This window comes from Humulus lupulus, chromosome 5 (assembly GCF_963169125.1).
Source record: "Humulus lupulus chromosome 5, drHumLupu1.1, whole genome shotgun sequence".
NCBI classification, from domain to species: Eukaryota; Viridiplantae; Streptophyta; class Magnoliopsida; order Rosales; family Cannabaceae; genus Humulus; species Humulus lupulus.
The window spans coordinates 120,443,334-120,467,171 of NC_084797.1; positions in this window are offsets into that span (position 1 = coordinate 120,443,334).

Here is a 23,838-nt window from a genome sequence, read left to right on the forward strand (position 1 = left end):
GCCCTTGGGTATTCCTAAATGGAAATGGGAAGACATTACTATGGATTTTGTGGGAGGTTTACCCAGGACAGTGGGACTTCATGACTCGATGTGGGTGATAGTGGATAGATACACCAAGTCAGCCCATTTCCTTCCAGTGAGGTCAACATATACTGTGGATCAGTATGCTGAGCTGTATGTGAGAGAGATCGTACGTCTCCATGGGGTTCCTAAGTCTATAGTGTCAGACCGGGATCCTATCTTCACTTCTAAGTTTTGGGGTGGTTTACAGAAAGCTCTGGGGACTCAGTTGAAGTTCAGTACAACCTTCCATCCTCAGACTGATGGACAGTCTGAGAGGACGATCCAGGTGTTGGAGGATATGCTCAGAGCATGTGTGATTGATTTTGAGGGTTCATGGAGTAAGTACCTTCCGCTGATTGAATTCTCGTACAACAATAGTTATCAGTCAACAATTGGAGTAGCTCCCTATGAGATGTTATATGGGAGGAAGTGTAGATCACCCATCCATTGGGATGAGATGGGTGAGAGGAGGTATTTGGGGCCGGATATGGTACAGAAGACAAGTGAGGCCATAGAGAAGATCCGGGCTAGGATGCTCGCATCTCAGAGTAGGCAGAAGAGCTACGCTGATCCTAAGCGTAGGGACGTGGAGTTTTAGGTTGGGGACCATGTCTTTCTTCGAGTTTTACCTCTGCAAGGGGTGAGGAGGTTTGGTAAGAAGGGCAAGCTAAGCCCTAGATTCATTGGACCATTCAAGATCCTGGAAAGGATTGGTCAGGTGGCTTACAGGTTGGCTTTGCCGCCATCGTTGTCTGGAGTTCACGATGTGTTCCATGTCTCCATGCTCCGGAAGTATGTCTCAGATGTGACTCATGTGTTGAGGCATGAAGATTTGGAGTTACAGGCGGATCTGGCTTATGAGGAGCAACCAGTTCAGATCTTGGATCGAAAAGATAAGGTGTTGCGAAATAAAACGATTCCTCTGGTTAAAGTGCTGTGGAGGAATAGTAAGGTCGAGGAGATGACCTGGGAGCTTGAGACAGCTATGCGGGATCAGTATCCTGAGTTATTCAGGTAAATTTCGAGGACAAAATTCTCATTAGGAGGGGATAGTTGTAACGACCCAAATTCACTAATTAGGCTTAAGGGCCTTGATTAGTGTGCCTGGAGGGCATAATGGGAATTATGTGTGATTTTAATGATTAAGATGCATGATTATGATTTAAAGCATGTTATATGACTATGTGTATTATGTTATGTGATTTGTTCCACGTGGGTGTGGTGATATCAATGTGATGCACGTGCCGAGACGGTCCTAGAAAGCTAGATAATGGTAACTGGTGATTTGGTAACTTGTGTAATTATTAGTAACCATAGAGAGTAACAGGTTTTGTTGGAGAAGTGGTAGAATTGTAATGTAAGTAAAAGGACAAGTGTGCCCTTGAGGTTTAGTTAGGAAGGGGTATTAGTGGAGGGATAAGGTGGTCTTTTGGAAGTGGTTTAGATGAGTTTCAGCTGAAGGAAAATGTAATCACGTATAACACTTTGGAAATTGATTTATGCTGAATTTTGGAGACCTAGAAATAGAGTAAAAGAAAAGTAGAAGAAGGAAGCTGAATTTGAGTCTTGGAAGGAGAATCAAGGGGTTTGAAGTAATCAAATCAAGCCTAGGCCAAGATTACTCAGAGGTAAGGATTTGTCTATGATTTGTTTAAGTTTCAAGTCTGGTTTTTAGAGGATAAGCATGAATTGAAACAAGTTAGTGGCTGGTTTTGCATGAATTCAGAGTTGGAATAATCAAAAGAGAAGGTGATTTGAAGCTATAGTTGAAGAGAATTCAAGCTGGGTTCTTGACTGAGGTAAGAGTGTATCATGTTTAATTTTCATAACTGTTATGGTTTAAGAATCTAAAGGTCTGGTTTGCACTTTTCTCAAGTTTTGGTTTAAGGGTTTGAATTTGAAATTCAAGTATGAATTCTGTGAGTGGTTGTGTAACTGAGCTAGATTATAATGTTTATAGGTTGTTGAATGGTCTATTTGGGGTTTTGAATTAGTTTTGGGGCTTAGGTATGAGTTTGGGATGATTTGGAGTGATTTGGGTTCGGGAAAAACGCAAGGGAAAACCCAGAAATCTGGGTTCGCGAAGGAGCGTCGCGGCCCTGTTCTTGGGCGCCGCAGCGCGAGGCTGTTTCTGGGCAGAGCAAGCTCTCTAACTTGCTGGGCGCCGTGGCGCTAGGCCAATTTCAGAGCATGGGATTTTGCAATTTTGAGCCTTTGCTACGGGGGTTCGGGGGATGTCTTCAGTGCATTGTTTTAGGGATTTGGGGGATTCCGAGAGTGTGGGATTGGTTCCAGGAAGTAGTTTTGGATTGGTTAGTGACAAAGGATGTTTCATTTGTGTTGTGACTAGGTCTTTGGAGAGACTCGGGGTAGAGGACCGTGCTCGCGGATTTGAGGCATCGAATGCTAGTGAACTGAAAGGTAAGAAAACTGCGCCCGGTTGTATGATTGTGATGGGACTAAGTGCTCCCGAGAATAGTATCGTGTCAACGTTGGTATTACGCCATGGGACATGTAAAAGCGGTCTAAGAGTGTCGTACATGATACTAGCACACGGGGTGCAGATTGGCCACTGGTAGCCAAGGACAACAGGATAACGGAGGGGGCAGCCTTTGGGCGCCAGCCCTAGTTATCATTTGTGAACTGTATTTGATATGTGTTGACATGTTTAGTATGTGGAATACTTGATTGTACCGATTGGTTATATGGTTGAGATTATGTAATGCAATGTGAGATATTGACTTGTTTGCTAATTGCTTATGCTCTGTTGTTGTTGTGTTTTCTTGCTGGGCCTTGGCTCACGGGTGCTACGTGGTGCAGGTAAAGGCAAGGGCAAGCTGGACCAAGCCTGAGATGGAGAGCTCCGAGGTGGAATGTACATAGCCAGCTATTCGATCACCACGATCGAGGAGTGGACCAGGACAGGGATCACCTAACTGCTTGTTTTGCCTTAGTATGGCCGGTTGTTGTACACAAACCTTGTGTCTTTTGTAAACGGTCTTTGAACTTAATATTTTTGGGATCCCATGTAACAGATGATGCTTTTTAATGAAAATGTGGCTTTTGAGACCAAAATGCTTTTAACCCTAGCTCCTTTATAGTTTCAATAACACGATTTTATTTAAATGACTTGATTAGCAAGTCTGGCACTTTATAAACACACAGTGTAACGGTCTTGGCTATCCAGGGCGTTACATGCTCGCTAACTCCTAGCCGATCAAAGACGTTCTGCTGCCTGGGTTGCCCCCCAACGTTATGGCTAGCTGGCCTATTTTCTCTAGGTGGAGGGCTTCTTCCTCCGCCTCTTTCCTCATTCTTCCGACCAGCATTTCCTCTGCCAGAGTCAGCTTCATTATAATCGTAGCCGTCTCTAAATTGGGGCTGGCTACGACGTGACCTACTGTTCACGCTATTTCCTCCTCGGGCTGGAATTTCCTGAGCGTCAAGGGGAGGCTTGCGCTAGTCGTTGGGTCCCCGTGCATTGTTATGCCGTGGGGGGCCCCTGACCACAGAGCCTAACTCGATGTTCCTTCTGTTGGCAGAAGGACGATGTCCCCTACTCGGTGGATTCGATGATTCGTCCCCTGGGTGTCTAGGGCTGCGGGGCAGCTGCCCAGCCCTATTCTGCCTCGGGCACTGGGGATTACCTCGACTAGCCTGAGATGGAGGTTGCTGCTCAGGATCCCTAGCTGGGACATCATCCTGAGCCACAGGTGGCTGCCTGACCTTTGAGGGCTTGCTGGCTAGAGCGGAGGACTAGGATTGGGAGCTCTCTGAGGCGGTGCATTCGGTGGCTGATCTGGCTGAGAGGCTGGCACAGCCTGACTCCAAGCCAATTGGATGGCTACTTTGAGAGCGGCCATGGCATCCCTCTGTCGACGGTCCATCTCTGCTTGCCGCTCACTCATTTCCTGGCACTGGCGTTCTATTTCTCTCTGCTGCAGCGCCATTGTCTCCGCATCATTCTTCTAATTGGCCCTCAGATTAGCCAACTCGTCCTGCAAGACCCCCAGTGTTGCCCTCAGCATTTCTGAATCTAACTCCTCCTCTTCAAACTCTAGATGTGGTTCATTCTCAGCCACATTTGGGGGAGGAGGTTGGGATGATGCAGCGCCAGCGGTCTGTCCAGTTCTCTTGGATGTCTTTGCCATTAGATTTTCTTACAGTTTTTTTTTATCAATCTCTCAATGAAAGCACCAGAATGTTGACTCTCGATTTGGCCAACAACACGGAGTCAAAAATACGACAGGAAAAGAAATGACAATTAAGAGTTTAATCTAATGGTAAAGAAGAAACACCAACAATTTATAGTGGTTTGGCCCCAATGAATGGTAATGATCTACGCCCACTTAGTGCTATTATTAATATTGAGTTCCAATGCTGTGATAAAAGAACTAGGGTTCTTTTATTTTCACAAACCTTGGGAGAATTACAACAAGACGATGGATAATCGCACTATAGGCTCTCTCTCTCAATATTCAGGAAAAAGATTCAAAGATCAAAAGTCCCCTCCTTGAGCTATTTCATGCCTATTTATAGGCTCAAGGGGGGTTACATGGCCATTGACTCTCCTTAATATCCATGTATCAAGGTAATAAAGATGAAATAATCAATGTAATTATTACAAGATCACAATCTTATAAGGGAATAAACTGAATCATACGACTAGCCTGGTTGTACCTAATAGTCAGGCTTGATGAAGCAATGTGTAGCTAGTCGATAACCGAACAGCACCGCCTTATTTCAATTTTGCCACGTGTGAGAAATATCTGCCACATCATAAGCAGTCATTTTTGGGTAAACACGTGGGAATTTTATCATCAACTTGCGTTGATGACGATGGAACATTGGTTGGAGTCAATTCTTTAACCATCTCCTCTAAAACTTCTTTGCTGTGTGGTTTGAAGTTTTGGACATAGTCATTTTCCAGAAAAGTAGCATTTGTAGAAGTAAACACTTTCTTTTCTGAATGACTATAGAAAAGTCCACCCCGAGTACCTTTAGGATAGCCAACAAACCTACAAACTTCAGTTTGAGGTTCTATCTTTCCTTCCTTTTTCCTCAGGACGTGGGCGGGACACCCCCAGATTCTATAATGGCGTAAACTAGGTTCACATCCATTCCAGTGTTCTAAAGGTGTTTTGGGGATTGATTTAGATGGCCCGACATTGAGAATGTTGTTCGCGGTATCAATTGCATGCCCCTAGAACGAAGTTGGTAGAGTTCAGTAACTAAGCATGCATCTAACCATTTCCAATAAAGTTCTGTTCCGGCGTTCCGCTACACCATTTTGTTGTGGAGTTCCTGGGGCAATAAGTTGTGATAAAATCCCAAGTTCAGTTAAATGATCTTGGAACTGCATGTCCAAATATTCTCCACCCCTATCAAATCACAAGATCTTTAACGTTTTACCTAATTGTTTCTGAGCCATAGCTAGGAACTCCTGAAACTTTGAAAATGTTTCTAATTTCCTATGCATTAGGTAAAGACATGAGTATCTAGAGTAATCATCAATGAAAGTGATGAAATACTCAAAACCACCCCTGGCTTGTACATTCAAAGGTCCACAAACATCTGAATGCACAAGTCCAAGTGGTTCTTTGGCCCTATCACCCTTTGTAGAGAATGGACGCTTGGTCAGTTTGTCTTCTAGACAAGATTCACAAATAGGTAATTTACCTAAGGGGAGTTCCCTCAATGGCCCGTCCTCTGTAAGTCTTTGAATCCTATCATAGCCAATGTGACCTAGTCTCAAGTGCCATAAATACATCATATTATCGTGATTGGTCTTTTGACGTTTATTGGTCCTAGGTTTAGCTACTTTGAATAAATCATTGTTAAGAGCGAGGGGTTCGTTAGGTCGCAGAATATAAAGCCTATTTTCCAAACATGCAATACACAATTGTGATTCATTGAAGGAAATAGATATATTAGAACTTGTGAAAGTCATAACAAATTGTTCTAATTGCAACATGGAAACTGAAATTAAATTTCTACTAAAATCTGGAATAATAAATACATCAATTAAAATTAAGTATTTATTTCCGAACTTCAGACGAGCTCTTCCTCTAGCTTGGATCGCAACGAACGCTCTGTTCCCGACTCTAAGCTTTAAGCCACCTTCGTCCACTTCCTCCCAAGATTCAAGAAGTTGTACAGAGTTGCATACATGGTTTATAGATCCAGAATCAATAATCCAAACGGATTTATCATTCTCTAAAACACATGTTTCTAAGATAAATGAACTATAATCATTACCTTTGTTTTTCGCTGCTAGAAACATGGGGAAATCTCGATTCTAATGCCCCTTTTCTATGCAGTGAAAGCACTTATCTTTACCTTTCTTGTTTTTCTTGTTTATCCCCTTAGGCGTCTGTGCATTTGGTTGTACACTCGTCTTTGTAGCCTTTGTAGGTTTGGGGTTGTTGCTTTGTCCACCTTTCCTCTTGTTTCCAGCTTTCGAAGACGAAGCTTGGTTAGCTTCAGTCTTAGCTGGATCAGCAGCAACAGTAGTAGTCTTATTTTTTCCTCCTTTACTAGGTCCATCCATGATAGGCTCAAAAATCTGAAGCTCGTTCATGAGCTGCATCAGACCATAGTTGAGTTGATCACGAACGTGCAGACACCGTGCCATTCAAGCATTTATGGTGCCATCACGAACGTGCAGAGATGGTGATATCCAAGCATTTATGATGCCATCAAGAACGTGCGGAGACGGTGCTCGTTCTGAGGATTCCTCGGTCATGACGAGTTTGGAGTTGTCACCAATCAACTCTATGTTGATATTCTGCTTCCACTTAAGGAAGTTTTCTCCAGTGAGTTTCTCCTTCGAAAGATGAGAAAGGATGGGAGTAGACACAACCATACTTACAACTACAAATTATCAATAAAATAGAAATTAATCACATGTGCTCAATAAAACTCCTATTCACACAAAATTCAAGAAATAGCAGAACATATATAAAAAATATGTAAGATATGAGAAAAAAATACCAAAATAATTATATCTCTATTTCTTTAGGTTTTTAACAAATCTATGATATCCTTGTACTGGTTGGCGAGAGTCAAAAATACCACTAGTTAAATAAAGTTGTAAACTTATTCCATTATTAACAACCTACTATTCGATCAAAATAAGAAAACAAAATCTCTTATTTTATGAGCTAGACCCACGATTTCGATAATCACAGATTTAGTCCTAGTAGTCACCGTAGGGGTGAGTCTAGTAGAATTTGACCTATAATTATATATCTTACAAAATCTAACATTGTCAAAATAACTAATGAATACCTTCCGTAGGGGGACGAATCAAAGCGTCTCGAGGCTCCATTAAGCTATTGATTTTGTTAAACCAACGGTGGAGATCAAATATAATTCTTAAAATAAGCTCATTATAAAATTAAAAATAGTATTTTTATTATTTATTTTTAGAAAATTAATAACTATGGTTTACCAAAAAATTGAAAAAATTAGAATTTTTAAAATCAAAGTCCTATAATTTCCTATTAATTCTAAAGTGTCACATTGAAACAAATTCAATTAATTTAGAATTAATTTGTTGCTAATCAATATTTAGGTTTAACTAATATAATGAACTTATACAATTAAGTCCAACTCAGGTAAATGAGCTTTAACAATTGGGCTTGTATAGAGGAGGGCTGAGTCTAGTATGTCGTTCCCACTACTAAGACCCTCATACTTCCATATAAGGTCCAAAAGACAGGAATTTAAACATTTGTTTTATTAATTGTTATAAATTGATTAGGCTCACTATAGTCATGCAAAGCAAATTGGCATTCACAAGTGGAACCACCCACAAGAGAGGAATTTAAACTTTACATTTTCTAATGGGCCCAAACAAAAAATGTCATTTTATGAATATTTTATTTGGCAAAATCCATATATCTAACAAACATATGGGCCGCTATATGCATCTAAGCGCAATTGCAAAAATACCACATATAGTGCAAATAGACATGTCATAATTGGATGGGCCTAATCATGTTACTATATGAGAAAGTCTATGAATTTATGCAAAAATACCACAATTTATTTCATTTGAAAAAATACCACAATTAATTTTCTAGAATTTATCAAAAAATTAGTGTTTACCCAAAAAACAGTTGCTGGTGACATGGCGAGAATTTCTCACACGTGGTTGACACGTGGCGAAAGTATTGCTCGACTATCGACCAGAAGCACACCGCATCGTCAGGGTTAATTTTTGATACGACCAGGCTAGTCGTATAACCTAATTTATTGCCTTCTTAAGCTGTAATCTTATAATAACTGCATTGAATATTTCTTCATTATTATCTTGATAAGCGATTATTAAGGAAAGATAGGGCACGTTTCCATGTGTAACCCTCCTTGAGCCTATAAATATGCATGAAATAGCTCAAGGAAGGGACTTTGGATTTTTTGATTCCTAAATATTTTTGCTAAATATTGAGAGAAAAAAGAGCTATAGTGAATTGTACATCGTCTTATTGTAATACATTCAAGGTTTGTGAAACTCAAGAACCCTAGTTCTTTTATCACAACTTTGAGATTCAATAATAACAATATCACTAAGTGGACGTAGGTCATTACCATTCTTTGGGGCCGAACCACTATAATTCCTTAGTGTTATCCTCCTTTCCATTAGATCACTTTTCTCATCCTTGCTTTATACTTTGTCGTACATTTGACTCCGTGTCGTTGGCCAAATCGAGGGTCAACATTCTGGTGCTTTCATTGAGAGTTTGGGAAAGAGCTGTGAAAGAATCTAATGGCGAAAACATCCAAGAAAACTGGACAGGATGGTGGCGCTGCACCATCCCAACCTCCTCCCCCAAATGTGACTGAGAATGAACCACATTTGGAGTTTGATGAGGAGGAACTAGACTCCGAAACGCTGAGGACAATGCTAGGAGTGTTGCAAGATGAGTTGGCCAATGTGAGGGCCAATCAGGAGAATGCTGCGGAGACGATGGCGTTGCAGCAAAGAGAAATAGAACGCCAGCATCAGGAGCTAAGTGAACGGCAGGCTGAGATGGATTGTTCGCAGAGGGATGCCATGGCCACCCTTAAAGTAGCCATCCAGTTGGCAAGGAAGCAGGATGCGCCAGCCTCCCAGCCAGATCAGCCACCAAACATGCCACCTCAAAAAGTTCCCAATCCTAGCCCTCCGCTCCAGCCGACAAGCCCTCAAAGGCCGGAGCAGCCGCCTATGGCTCAGGATGATGTCCCACCTAGGGATCTTGAGCAACAGCCTCCATCCCAGGCTGGTCAAGGCAATCCCCAATGCCCGAGGTAGAATAGGGCCAGGCAACCGCCCCGCAGCCCTAGACGCCCAGGGGATGAAGAGTTGAATCTACCAAGCAGGGGGCAGCGTCCTTCTGCCAACAGAAGGAACACAGAGTCAGGCTCTGCGGTCAAGGGCCCCCCACGGCATAATAACGCACGGGGACCCAACGACCAGCACAGGCCTCCCCCTGACGCTCGAGAGATGCCACCCCGAGGAAGAAATAGCGTGAACAGCCAGTCGTGCCATAGTCAGCCACAATTCAGAGATGGCCATGGCTATAATGAAGCTGATTTCGGCAGAGGGGACGCTAACCGGAGAAATGAAGAAAGAGGTGGAGGCAGAAGCCCCCTACCTAGAGAAAATAGGCCAGCTAGCCACAATGCTAGGGGCAGCCCAGGCAGCCGAACGTCTTTAGCCGGCTAGGAGCTAGTGAATTCGAAGAGACGATGATCTTAGGGACGTACTTAACGACCGTTGTAAGAGGCACGATGAGTACGGCCCTTCGATACCAGCAGCCCCAGCAGTCCCAGAAGCTGTTCAGGCTTAGATTGATGCCCTGAACCAGGCAGTACAGCAACTGGTCGGGGGACGAACGTCCCATATCGAGTACAATAGGAGGAGGGGCACCCCCTTCGTACATAGGATTATTGCGGCCGAAACCCCCAGTAAGTTCAAGATGCCTACATTGCCAAACTTCGACGGGTACGAAGACCCGGTATCTCACGTTAATAAGTTTGAGATACAAATGGACATACAAAAAGTGTCGAAAGATGCCCACTGCCGGATCTTCACTACGACACTATCTGATACTGCTCAGGAGTGGTTCTTCAAGTTCCCTCCTGCTAGTATAGTATCTTGGAAAATGTTTGTGAAGGAATTCTACGGACAGTTCTACGCGGGTCGTGTACACCCCACCGAGGCCAACCAGCTGGTCGAGATACGACAGAAAGAGGGAGAGCCCTTGAAAGAGTATGTCCAACGCTTCATGTGAGCTGGAGCCAAGACAGTGGGTGATGAAGGTAAGATGATGGCTCTAACTGTTGGAGTTAGGCGCCATTCACCCCTTTGGAGTAGCCTCAGGAAGCATGGGGTTAGAAGTACCCAAGAGTTCTTGGATCGGGCTGATCGATATATCAAGCTCGAAGATGCGATTGCTAATGAAGGGAAATCGCCAAATAAAGACAAGGGGCCCAAAAAACCCGCCAACGGGTCGGAAAAACCCAATGGCAACGGCAAAGGCAACAGGAATGGCAATGGTAGAAATGGTGGAAAGCGGGCGAACAATGAACCCTCGGCTTCTGAGAGTAAGCGCCCCAAAGGCAATCGATATGAGCCGAGATTCACCAACTACACGGCCCTTGTCAAAAGCCGAGCTGAAGTCTACCAGGCGACCAACTAAAGCGTGTCTTACAAACGACCCGCACCTATAAGGAAAGATATCTCCAAGAGAGATACAACGAAGTTCTATCGTTTTCACAACGACTACGGGCACGACACCAATGAATGTAACCAGTTGAAGGACGAGATTGAGCTCATGATAAGGCAGGGACATTTGAGAATATATGTGCAAGCCGCAGGAGGTTCTCAGCGAGAGGCTCAAGGTGGCAACGAGCAGGCGCCTACAAACCAACGCTTGCCACCTCTATAGCCAGCTCCTGTGGCAGGCACCTTACTCACCATCTGCGGAGGCCCACATCTTGTAGGAGATAGTGGGAAGGCAAGGGAACGATACGCTCGAACCCTACGCCACGACCAGGACATCGAGATGATGAGTGTGGAAGATCGAGCACCAAAAAAGGCTCGTACAGAGGAGGAATTAATAACCTTCTCTGATGACGATGCCCAGCACGTACGATTCCCACACTCCAATCCGCTGGTTGTGGACGTACAAATTGCCAATATGATGGTGAAAAGGGTGTTGTTCGACACATGAAGTTCGGTTAACATCCTATACAAGTCCTCGCTAGAAGGAATGAAGCTATCCGTCAAAGACCTGGAGCCATGCAACCAAACCATTTATTGTTTTTCCGATGAAGGGCTCGCCCCAATATGGTCGATTAGGCTTCCAGTTACGCCAGGACTGCGCCTGCTAATAGGACATTACTCACTACTTTCATAGTAGTTGATTTTCTTTCAGCATACAATGCTGTAATTGGGAGACTGATTTTGGTCGACCTACGAGCCGTCACCTCGATATGGCACCTCGCCATGAAATTCCCAATAGACGCAGGGACAGGTTGCGTATTGGGAAATTAGCGGGAAGCGAGGGAGTGCTACAATGCCTCGATCACCAAGGCGAAGAAGGGTATTTCGAGAGATGTTCACGGGAAAGAAGTGCAAATGGCGACTGATGCTCAGGCCCACTTGGGTGATAATGTCACCAAATAGGGCATTGCCCAAAGAGAGGATAGGGATTTAGATCCTCGCTTTGGGGATTTTGAGGAAGAAGTTGGGCCCATCGAGGACCTTGAATAGGTCCAACTCAATGAAGAAAATCCGACTAGGGTTATGAAAGTCGGTAAAAACTTAGAGACAACAACAAAACAAGCACTGGTGGAGTTTTTAAGGAGGAACCAGCAGGTCTTTGTCTGGTCGCACAAAGACATGGTTGGGATAGATACTGTAGTCATCAGCCATGTCCTAAACATTGACAAGAGTTTTCCACCAATGCAACAAAAGAGAAGGTTGCTCGACAAAGATAGATCAAGAGCCTTAAAAGAAGAAGTCGAGAAGCTGAAGGAGAATGGGTTCATCAGGGTGGCGTTTTATACATTGTGGGTCTCTAATCCCGTCCTAGTTCCCAAACCGAATGACAAGTGGCGTACGTGCGTGGATTTTACAAACTTAAAAAAGCCTGCCCCAAAGATTGTTTCCCACTCCCAAGGATCGACTAGCTGGTCGATGCCACTACAGGACATGAGATCCTCTCTTTCATGGATGCATACTCCAGTTATAATCAGATTAGTATGCATCCCCCTGATGAGGATCACACTAGCTTTCAGACTGATACAAGGCTCTATTGTCTGTTACAAAGTGATGCCCTTCGGTTTGAAAAACGCTGGTGCGACTTACTAGCAACTCGTCAACCACATGTTTAAGGAGTTTATCAGCACAAACATGGAGGTCTACATCGACGACATGCTGGTCAAGTCGAAGAAAGCAGAAAGGCATGTAAGGGATTTGCAGGAGTACTTCAACGTCTTGAACAAATATCAGATGAAGCTAAATCCCCTTAAATGCTCTTTTGGAGTAGGATCAGGGAAGTTCTTGGGATTTATAGTTAACTCGAGAGGAATTGAAGCCAATCCCGAGAAAATTAAAGCCCTGATCGACATGAAATTGCAGGCAAATATTAAGGATGTTCAAAGCTTAACTGGAAGAATCGCCGCTCTTAGTAGATTCATTTCAAAGTCAACAGATAAGTGCGTCCCATTCTTTAATCTACTTAGAGGCAATAAAAAGTTTGAATGGACAGAGGAGTGCAAACAGGCTTTTCAAGCAATAAAATCACATATGACGCAACCACCCATTCTGTCAAAGCCAGTCGATAAAGAAACTTTGTTCATCTACCTGGCGATCACGGAATACGCTGCTAGTGCCGTTTTAGTAAGGGAGGAAGAAGTCGTGCAGACTATGTAAGCAAAAGGCTAATTAGAGCAGAACAGCGGTACCCGCCCATCGAGAAGCTAGCCTATTGCCTAGTTTTGGCCTCCAGGAAACTCCGGCCTTACTTTCAAGCTCATCCAATTACGGTTTTGACCGACCAGTTTGTACGACAAGTCCTGTAAAAACCAGAGGCTGCAGGTAGATTGTTAAAATGGGCAGTCGAACTTGGGCAGTTTAATATATCTTACTTGCCGCGAGCAGCGATAAAAAGAAAAGCCCTGGCTGACTTCATTGCAAAACTGAACTTACGGATGGCGAGCAGATTGAAGAGCCTAATGAGCATGAATGTCAAAACCAAGCTCCCACGTGGAAATTATTTACAGATGGTTCTTCTAACGAGTGCCACGCTGGGGAAGGAGTGATATTGATAACGCCGGAGGGGCATCGATTTCACTGTGCAATCAGGTTTTACTTCACTGCTTCTAACAATGAGGCCAAGTATGAAGCACTACTCGCTGGATTGCGGTTTGCCAGGGACATGAATATAAAGTGTTGGACATCTATAGTGATTCTCAGCTGGTGGTGAATCAACTCATGGGAGAATACCAGGCGCGAGGTTTAAAGAGGGTTGTCTATCTGAACAAAACAAAAGATCTATTGGCTCAGTTCGAAAAATACAGTCTCCAGCAAGTACCTTGCGACCAGAATTCCAATGCTGATGCTTTGGCCAAATTAGCAAGTGTGAAGGATGCTGATACTCTAAATATAGTGCCGGTTGAGCGGCTAACAATGCCAAGCATCCAAACAGAGGAGACCGCTATGGTGATCCAGATGACGGATGCATGGATGACACCATATATAGAGTATCTAACGCAAGGCATATTACCAACGGACAGAAACAAAGCCAAGACCCTTCAGCGACAGGCTACTAGGTATACCCTGGTCGATGGAATCTTGTACCGAAGGGGATATTCAATGCCACTCCTCAGGTGTATTTCTAAAGAAAAGGCCAAAGAGTTGATGAAAGAGGTACACGGAGGCTTTTGTGGAGACCACGCTGGGGGGCAAAGTTTGTCAAAAAAGATACTGAGGCAAGGATACTTTTGGCCTACGATGAATAAATATTCAATGGAGTTTGTATGGAGGTGCGAAAAATGCTAGAGGTTCTCCAAGATCCCGCGAGCAGCCCCTAATGAACTTAAACAGATGCAGAGTCTGTGGCCGTTTGCAGTTTGGGGCATAGATTTGATCGAATCTTTGCCCATAGGGAAGGGCGGCATCAAGTATGTTGTGGTTTCCGTCGACTATTTCACTAAATGGGTCGAAGCCTAGCCACTCGCAACCATAACGACCAAGAAGGTTCTGGATTTTGTGATCAAAAACAGCATTTGTCGCTATGGATTGCCAAGGAAGATTGTCTCAAATAACGGTACCCAGTTCGATAGTGATTTATTCACGTATTTTTGCGAACGACATGGCATTATCAAGAGCTTTTCTTCAGTCGCTCATCCCCAAGCAAATGGACAAGTTAAAGCAGTCAACAAAATGCTGAAGGATACACTGAAGAAAAGACTAGAAGAAGCTAAGGGGGTGTGGCCAGAACAATTGCCTGAAGTACTTTGGTCGTACAGAACTTCCCTTCGAACAGCAACGGGTCATACTCCATTTTCTTTGGCTTATGGATATGAGGTTATGTTGCCTGTTGAGTTAGATCTGCCTTCGCATCGCAAAATAACGTACGACCAAGGCTCAAACAGCCAACTATTGATGGAATCCCTCGACTTAATCGATGAGAAACGTGAGCAAGCCCAACTCCGAGTAGCTGCGCACCAGCAAAAAGTCACCCGGTATTTCAACTCTAAAGTGCAAGAAAGAAAGTTCAGCATTGGAGACCTTGTACTCCGAAGAGTTTTTCTAAACACTCGCGACCAAGCTGCTGGAGTACTCAGACCTAATTAGGAAGGGCCATACCAGATTGAAGAAGTCCTTCACCCAGGCACCTATAAACTTGCTCGCTTAAACAGAGATCTCATTCCTCGTTATTGGAATTGAGAACACATGCGCAAGTACTATCAATAAACAATTCTTCTTAAAGAATTGGCTTGTATTAATTTTACTTTTTACAAGTTTTGAAAAAGGGCTGGTCATTTTATGTGACTGATCGCTTATAAGTGTAAGATCTTATTGATCACTCGTACAGACATGTTTCCTCCATTTATTACGAGAAATATAATTGACTGTGCGCAGCCAGTCATTTCTTGCCAATTATTGTATTTATTACAAGTATTTGCTCATTACGTGTGTTGTTTTCCTGTATTACAATTTCAATTATTTTGTCCGAGCAGTATTGTTCATACAGGTTTTGGTCAAGGCAAGTGACCAAGGACCTAAATCTCCTCGATCACTTGGGGGGCATATAAGGTACAAGCAAGCAAAACATATTATCAAAAGGTATGTAAACACATGAGCAAAATAAGTGAAAGCATGCTAGGGTACTTAGAGTATTTTTCAAAATTTCGTATTTTGTTAAATCAAACCAAAGTGCTATGCTAAGTTCGGTCATGTAAACAAATGTTATAATAAAATGGAAATGTATTATAATATCAAAAATGAATTACTTTACACCGCGAGCAGTACTGCTCAGATGTAATTGTTTGATTAAAAGGAAAATAGCTGCCCACACAGCAATAAAAAATTAATGTCTTTACATCACGACCCGTAGGTCGTGTAATCAAAAGACTAAAAGATAAAAAAGGGGAAAAAAAACTAAGAGGCTGGAGGGTCCTAAGGAGCGTCCTGGTCGACAGTTGCGCCAGCTTCATTATCTGCACCATCTATCCCTGTTGCCAGAGAGATCTCTGGGGAAGCAGGAACATTAGCCATCTCTTCTTCCTCCAGGCGAATGGCACACTGAGACATTAGAGTCCGCCTCAGGCGTTCTGACAAGTAGCTGAAGTTAGCTTTTCAGTTGTACTTCCAGAACTCGTAGAAGCAAAGATGAGTGGATTCCTTGTACTTCTCCAAGTTCTTGGCTTCAAGTTCCTCAAGCTCCTTCACGCGTTTTTCTAGCTCCTCCGTCTCCTGCCTGCTCGCAATCAAATCAAGCTCGAGCTGTACGGATTGTTGGTAGTTGAGTTTGGCGCTTTCCCTGAATTTTTCTTTGTCTTCATTGGATTTCTTCAGGGCGTCCCGAACCTCCAGCAGCTCCTCGGTCAGAGTGGCTTTTTGCTCGAGCAGTTCCTCTTTCTGCTTAGACAGTTCTGCACTCTTCTCAAGAAACTCATCGTTCTGCTTAGTTAGCTCATTATTCTTCTCGATCAGGTCAGCATTTTTCCCCTCAAGCGCTTTCTTAGCCTCAGCAAGCCTGGTGTCAAAATTTTTAGTCTTGGACACCATTGCACCCGCACGGCGCCAGCCAGCGGTCATGGTTAGCAATCCCTACAGACAGATGAAAAGAGTAAGGCGATGGCAGAAAATCAAAAGAAATTATTTAGAATCAGGAAGTAACTTACACTGACTATCTCATTCAGCCCTCGGTTGAGTATTTGGTCAGTCTCCATGGAAATGGTTTCGTTAATGGCCTCTTGACTGCGTTTGTGCTTGGAGAGCTTGTATATCCTCTCCCTGGCTGAGCTGACCACGATGCTGGACAGGGAGCCTTCGGGCTGTGTGCGGTGTGTTCGGCTGGTAGGGACCTAAGGAGTAGGGTGCTGGTAGACGGGTTTTGGAGGAGTGGAATGTTGGTCGACCGGAGGAGTTGAGACCGGCTAATCGAGTGGCGATGGAGGTGGTGTGTTCTCCTTCGAAGGGACAGTGGCTTGAGGGTCCTCAGTTCAAACCTTCTTTGAGGCAGTTTTACTGCTCTCCCCTCGAGTCCTCTTGCTGTCCTTTTTCTTGCCTGAAGATGTGGCGGAAGCCTTGTAATGCTCGAACACGTCTTCAGATGACATATCTGCACAAAAAGAAACAACACAAACAGTGAGACAAGATACATAGACGGAGCTAAAAATGAAAGTAAAGAGATTATAAGTAAAGTACCCATGCTACAACTACTGGTCGCTACATTACTTACTGAACTACTTACTGCCTGGAAGAAATATGAACTTAAGATTGGAGTATACTTAAATTTTCCATCCCCGTCAAATAAGTGACAGGGAATTGGCAAACTATCTAAGAGCGAAAGATCAGTACCGTTCTCATCTGAAGATTTTTCGATGGGAGCGGGGGGTTCAGTGGCCTTCTTTTTTCCTTTTCCCTTTGGGGAGTGGGGAGCAGCAGCCCGCAGAGTGCTGGAAGGTTCCCTGATTGTTACTCCAGTGGCCTTCCTCGGAGGGGGTTGTTCCACATCTAGGTGCTGCTCGGGAACCTCTCCGCCAGTAGCACTCCCTGCTGTTGACTCCCTCACATCCTGATGAGGGGCCAAAAGGCCGACCAGCCTAAGGTTAGCCTCTGTGACCAAATGCTTGATGATTTTCTCCAAGTCAGACATACTGGCCAAGAGGGCTGATCTTAACTCTATGTCTGGAGTTGGGTCTGGTCGCAACCATGGGCCTGAAAGGCACTAAAATTCTAAGAAAGTGTAGAGAAAAAATTAAAGAAAGATTAACGACCAGTGGTACAAAGACGTTACCTCCTTGAGTGAAGGTCAGGTTGTTCATGACCATGTCAGTCGTAAGGAAATACTCCTGATAGTACTTCCCCACGTTCGATATGTGAGTGGTGTCGGACAGGAAAGTGCGCCTTGTTTCCTGATGACAAAAGTGAAAAAACTCCGTGCTTTCTTGGTTGGGCTTAGACTTGAGGTCGAACAGATAATTAACCTCATGTGGTGATGGAACAGGCCATTTTTTGTGGCTATAAAGGATATAGAGTGCTGCAAGCATTCTATATCCATTGGGAGTTATTTGGAAAGGGGCAACCCCTTGGAAAAAAGGATGAAGAGGCAAGGTAGCGATTGCCTCAATGCGGTACCTCGACCAGGTGCTGAAAGCGCCTCCAAACAAGTTCGCTCGTTGGTCTTGAGTGGGTCGGGCCAGTGTCACCCCCGGGAGTCCATACTTTCTGATATAGTTGGCGATCATCCTGATCGCTACCCGGCTTTCAGGTACAACATACCATTCAACATCTGGTTGAATAGCATTTCGGGGTTGAGCATGAGTTTGGATGTTTGGGTCAGGAATATTTTCTTCTCGACCACTGGTCGAGGGAATTTCAGCCCGAGGAGCAGGCTGATTTGAAGGATTGGCAGTTTTCTTTTTCTGGGTTGTATTTTTTGCTTGACCCATATTTTGAACGAGGGTCGATGGATTGTTTGAAGTGGCGCGAGAAAAGGGAATTTCAAGTATTAGCAACGACGGTTGCTCCTTGTCCTCAAGCAGTTGAGCTAGTAAGTCGTCGTCGATGGGTCTTTCACCTCCCCACGGATCTTGCATGAAAAGCTGGGAGCAGAGAAAGGGGGAGGTAAGACATAAAGCTTAAAAGCTTGTGTTGAGAGTTGGAATAACGTTGCTCGCGTATAAAAATTAAGTTTTTATACGGCCAGCAGCATTCTAACAAAAACACTAAGTTCTATACGAGCAATTTGAAAAACAGATTGAAAAGCATAAGTAAAAAGTTTTTCAGGAAAAAGCTTTTTCGACTCCGAAGGGGCGGGAAAAACCCATTTTTTCAACTAGCTTAAAAATCAAATTTTTGCTTCAATTTTACGCCCTAAATCTACAATCTCGACTACCAAAATGGCTCCTAACTCCTACGAAACGTAATTTCACTGTCCTATCAAGCATCGATCAATATGCCTACTACCCCAAAACAGTTTCGGCCTAGAACAGTCAGGAACACAGATTTGAATACACAAGAAACAGTTTTGCATGGCATCTCAAACATCCAAGGGGTTCGTAAAACTTACTTGGATGAAAAGAGGGGTCTGAAATGAAACAGCTTTGAGCGTCCGAGCAGAGGATCCTTAGAACAGCGATGAAAGTTCTTCAAGTTTTCTGGGCTCTGAAAGTCGAGGTTCTTTGGAGTTCTTGACGAGAAAATGGTGAATGAAAAGTAAAAAAATGGATTTGGGGTATTATATATAGTGACTGCGACACGTTAAAATAGGTAATCATGAGTTACTTTTTCTAAGCATGGGGAAGTGAAATGGCTATTGGACACATTCTTGGGAAACCGAAAAGACTTGATTAGACATGATTGGTCACCATTTTCGAGAAAGCATGGGCGGTTCTGACAGATTTCGTGGGGTATTCGAAGAGTCGGTTTCCTAAGTTTACTTATTGCTGGTCGCAATAAATAAACTTGGGGGGTGAATGTTTACCCAAAATAGGGTTGCTGATGACGTGGCGAGAATTTCTCACACGTGGTTGACACGTGGCGAAAGTATTGCTCGACTATCGACCAGAAGCACACCGCATCGTCAGGGTTAATTTTTTATACGACCAGGCTGGTCGTATAACCTAATTTATTTCCTTCTTAAGCTGTAATCTTATAATAACTGCATTGAATATTTCTTCATTATTATCTTGATACGCGATTATTAAGGAAAGATAGGGCACGTTGCCATGTGTAACCCTCCTTGAGCCTATAAATATGCATGAAATAGCTCAAGGAAGGGACTTTGGATTTTTTGATTCCTGAATCTTTTTGCTAAATATTCAGAGAAAAAAGAGCTATAGTGAATTGTACATCGTCTTATTGTAATATGTTGACGCGGTTCTTCGCCAACAGGTAATTAAGGGAAGAAGAGAAAGGGATTAGTGCCAAATGTAGAACCGAAACAGATCTATGATCTTAGAGGATGAAAGAGGTGACTCAAGACACGTTTTTTTAAGTGGTTCAAAGGTTAAAATCCTTCTACTCCACTAGTCAATATTATTGATATATACTGGGTATTTGATTACAGAGTATTTCTTACAAGAGATTATTTTTTTCCAACCCCTATCAACTCCCAGGGTCTCCATATTTATAGGAGAAGGCACCTGGAGGTTGGTAAGAAGGTCATCCCGTGACCTTCTTACTTGTCGTACCAATTCTGTGACATTCATGATTAATTCCTAAATCTGACATAGAAGTGTGGTCAAATCGATAGGTAAGGAGGTATTGGGCTGCACGGCCCAACCCAGTCATGGGTGTCTAAATACGCACGTTCCTGTTGTGTGTGCGAGAAGTCAGGGGGATATCAGACACGTGATGCCTGATATATGCACGTTTACCTTGCGTGTGTTGACTTCACAAAAAGGGTCACAGCCTCCATATCCAGCTCGTACCAGGAGCTTCATACTTAGCTCGGTCTTCGGCCTTCGGAATCCCTGCCCCTGTCTTGGATGGTGAAGGCGAGCTCTTGGGGCTTCCTCGAGCTAAGAAGGTACGACATTACGACAGAAGCTCCAGCCCTGGGGATGATCATGAGGTAATCATGGTTAGGCCGCAGCTCGGCTTGCTAATCAACCCGTGGGAAAATCAGGGTGTACATCTGCCCCCCAAGCTCCTGCTCGTGGTATATTACGTCGTATCTAAGACCGCAGTAGGGGCTTTTAGACTTCCCCAGGAACTCTTCATATTCCACTTTTTACGCAAGCGCCTGATACGTGGAACATCGTGGGTGGTGATGGTATGTCTTACGAGAACCGCATTTAATGGCCTAGCCTATGCCCAGCCGTCGTTTCGTATTTCGAGTGGAGGGCCTCGGATCCCTCATCAGGGCCATCCAACGGCCCTCTACACGTGATCCTTTACGCATATAAAAAGGGGTGGCCACCCTACGCATGGGCCACCCTTTCATTCGAAATTTTTCAAACTTCTCTTCTTCATCCCAGAAAAACAAACCCTATACTCTGTTACTGCCACTTTCAGCGTTCAAGAAGCTTAGGCGCACAGATTTCTTCAAAGCTTTGGAAGCCAATACACCGACGAAGCTTTTATCAAGGCGACACCCCCATCCACCTCCCAGCCACACACTGTAAGTTTCTTGACCATGTGCGTTTTGAAAATATATGCCACTGTAGCATAGGTAAAAAATTTACTGTAGCCGCATGCAAGGGTTTACTGGGTTTTGTGGATGCGGAGGGGGAAATCCCTTTTAGGTTAGGGTATCTTTGCTATAGGAAATCATTTAGGAGTATGGGTTTCAGGATGCTTTCTCTAAGGAAAATTTTCTGGGTAGGAGTTTTGGGAACTTTGGGTGCAAAACCGGGTAGCTTAGGGAACACGCCTCACAGGCGGTTTTGCAATTTTTTGCCTACTGAAACTTTCCCCCCAAGGAAAATTCTATCCTGACCCTCCTGACACACGAATCCCGAGTAATCAGGGATCTGTTGGGAGCACAGGCGCGTGTTCATCGAACCGCGTGGTCCCACTCTCCACGGGCTGGGCTTACCTCAGCTCGTGCAAATAATAATTGCTTTTTCCTCATGCTTGGGTCGCCTTTTCTGAAATGTTTTCTTTTGTTCGTTAGGCGACCAGATGGCTCCAAAGAGGAATCTCCCACAGAAGAACGTCAGCAGCTCGGCCTCCCAGCAGGACAAAGGAAAGGCGGCGATGCCTAGCTCCCCGATCCCCCGCTTCGGGCTGGCAGTGGAGAAGGAGGTCGAGGTGGCTCCTGATGCATTCTTTGAGGCGAAGAGGATCGTCTCAAAGATCACCGATCAGGCAAAGATTAACAAAATCTTCCTTTCCCACAACATCGCCCTAGGGAAAGCATTCGTGGTGGCCCGACCTGCCTCAGAGGGCGAGCGGAGCTGTGCGCCGCTCGACGAGTCGTTCGCGGCCTGGAACGGTGAAAATTTTAAGGCAGGGGCCTTCTTCCCACTGGATCAGTACTTTGCTAATTTCCTCAACTACGTGGGGTTGGCCCCATTTCAGCTCCCCCCCAACTCCTACCGTCTGCTGGCAGGGTTAAGGTATTTGTTCCAGAAGCATGAGTGGGAGGTCCCCACTTCTGCAGACATTTTATATTTCTTCTGCCTCAAAGCTAGCCCGGACCAGCGGGGGCGAGGCGACGGGTTTTACTACCTAACCCGGTTTCCCAATACAACGGCGGTCATCGAGCTGCCCAGCCACCCTAATGACTTTAAGGACCAGTTCTTCATGTCAACTGGGTTCCGGAATTGCGAGCACCACTACTTCAATCGTCCTCGTAAGTTCTTTTTATCTTTAGCTCGTAGGTTAGATTTCGTACAATTCCTGTGTCCCTTTCTGACTTGGATTAATCCTGCAGCTATCTTCGCGAGGACAGAGAAATCTGCGACCCTCGGGGGTCAATACGAGACACTGGCGGGCTTTCCCCCCAGTGAGAAGGACTACCGGGTGCTCGTGACGGACGAGACGATGGTGGCTTGTAAGCTGATTTTCCCAAATCAGACTTTGAATCTAAGGAGGCCCCGGGGGCCTCCCCCAGCTCGCTCCTCTATGCCCATCATCGTGGAGGAGGTCGCGATGGACGAGGACGAGGAGGACGAGACTCCACTTGTGAGGAGCAGGAAGCGGGCGCTGGAGGTCGCCCAGATAACAGATGAAGAGAGGATCCAGTCCGGAGCAGCCGCGGGTCCCTCGGGCCAAGGTAACCTTTACATATTTAGGAACTTAGATAGGGCCATTGCCGACCCCCGGCTAGCTAGATTCAACCCCCGACAGCTCGTCCATCGTCACCGAAGTGATCCGGACCTGGACACAACCCTGCTCCACTGCGTCGATCAGCTCGTGCTGGACTACCAAGATAGCCGACCTAGGGGTACCGTAGTAGTAGATAACACCCTAGCCTTTAGGTCGATCCTATTCGAGGAGTATGGGACCAACCTCCGCTCATGGCCATCACTCCGAAGGGGTATCTTAGCTCTGGGGCTTAGGCAGTATGTAGGAGAATCTAGCCCTGAGTCAGACCCGAACCCAGAACTTGCGCCAGTTCGGGAAGAAATCGTCTTAGGTTCTTCTTCCAGCTCGGGGGGTAGGGCTCCCTTAGTATTCGCATACTTTTTACCTTTAACCCTTTGTCTTTGTCTCCGTATGGTTGCTAACTTGTACTAACCATGTTTTTGTTTTGACAGAAGAGATGTCTCAGTCCGAGGAGAGCCTGCGAGGCGCAGTCTTCAGGGGGAACCCCTCAACCGGGCCGAGACTGAAGAGGCTTCGGGCGTCCAAGAGCGCCGCTGGGGTCTCCACCAAGTCTCCGGCAAAGGAGAAGGAGAAAACCCCGGCAGACCAGGTCGCGGGAGCGATTCCCCCTGCTGCAGGAGCAGGCCAAATGCCTCCATCACCTCCGCGAGCTCCAGCCGCCACCCAGGACGCAGGAACGGAGCTCGGGACTTCAGCTGTGGTGGCCTCCGATGTACGCATCCCAGTCAATCCCCAGGATCTGGAGAAGATCCCAGAGGCCTTCCGGGGAACGGTGTATGAGTCGGCGAACTATGCCGTCAGCCATATATACAAGTTCACCGAGAAGGAACTTCGGGCCATTGAGACAATGAGCCCGGTTGGCGTAATGGAGTCTTCAATGGGCATGACCCTAACGGTAAGCTGCCCTGTTCTCTTAAAGTTTTTACCATTACACTTTGCCCTATTTTTCCTCTAGGCAATTTATCTTTCATTTCTCGCAGGGCGTCGTCGCTCTTCATCGGAGCATCGTCAGGGCCAAAACTCAACTCGAGGATATGAGGACCGAGCACCAGGCCTCTCTTCAGGCGGCTAAGGCGACTAAAGATGCCTTGGCGACCTCAAAGGTCGAGTTGGAGAAGACCCGCTCGAAGGTCCAAGAGCTCGAGACCTCCCTTGCCACCTCGCGGAAAGACCTCGATGCCGCGAAGACTGAGATCCAGGCCGCCCAAACCGCCCTGGAGGCCGAACGGACCACTTCAGAACAATCCATGAAAGATCTGTTCTATCAC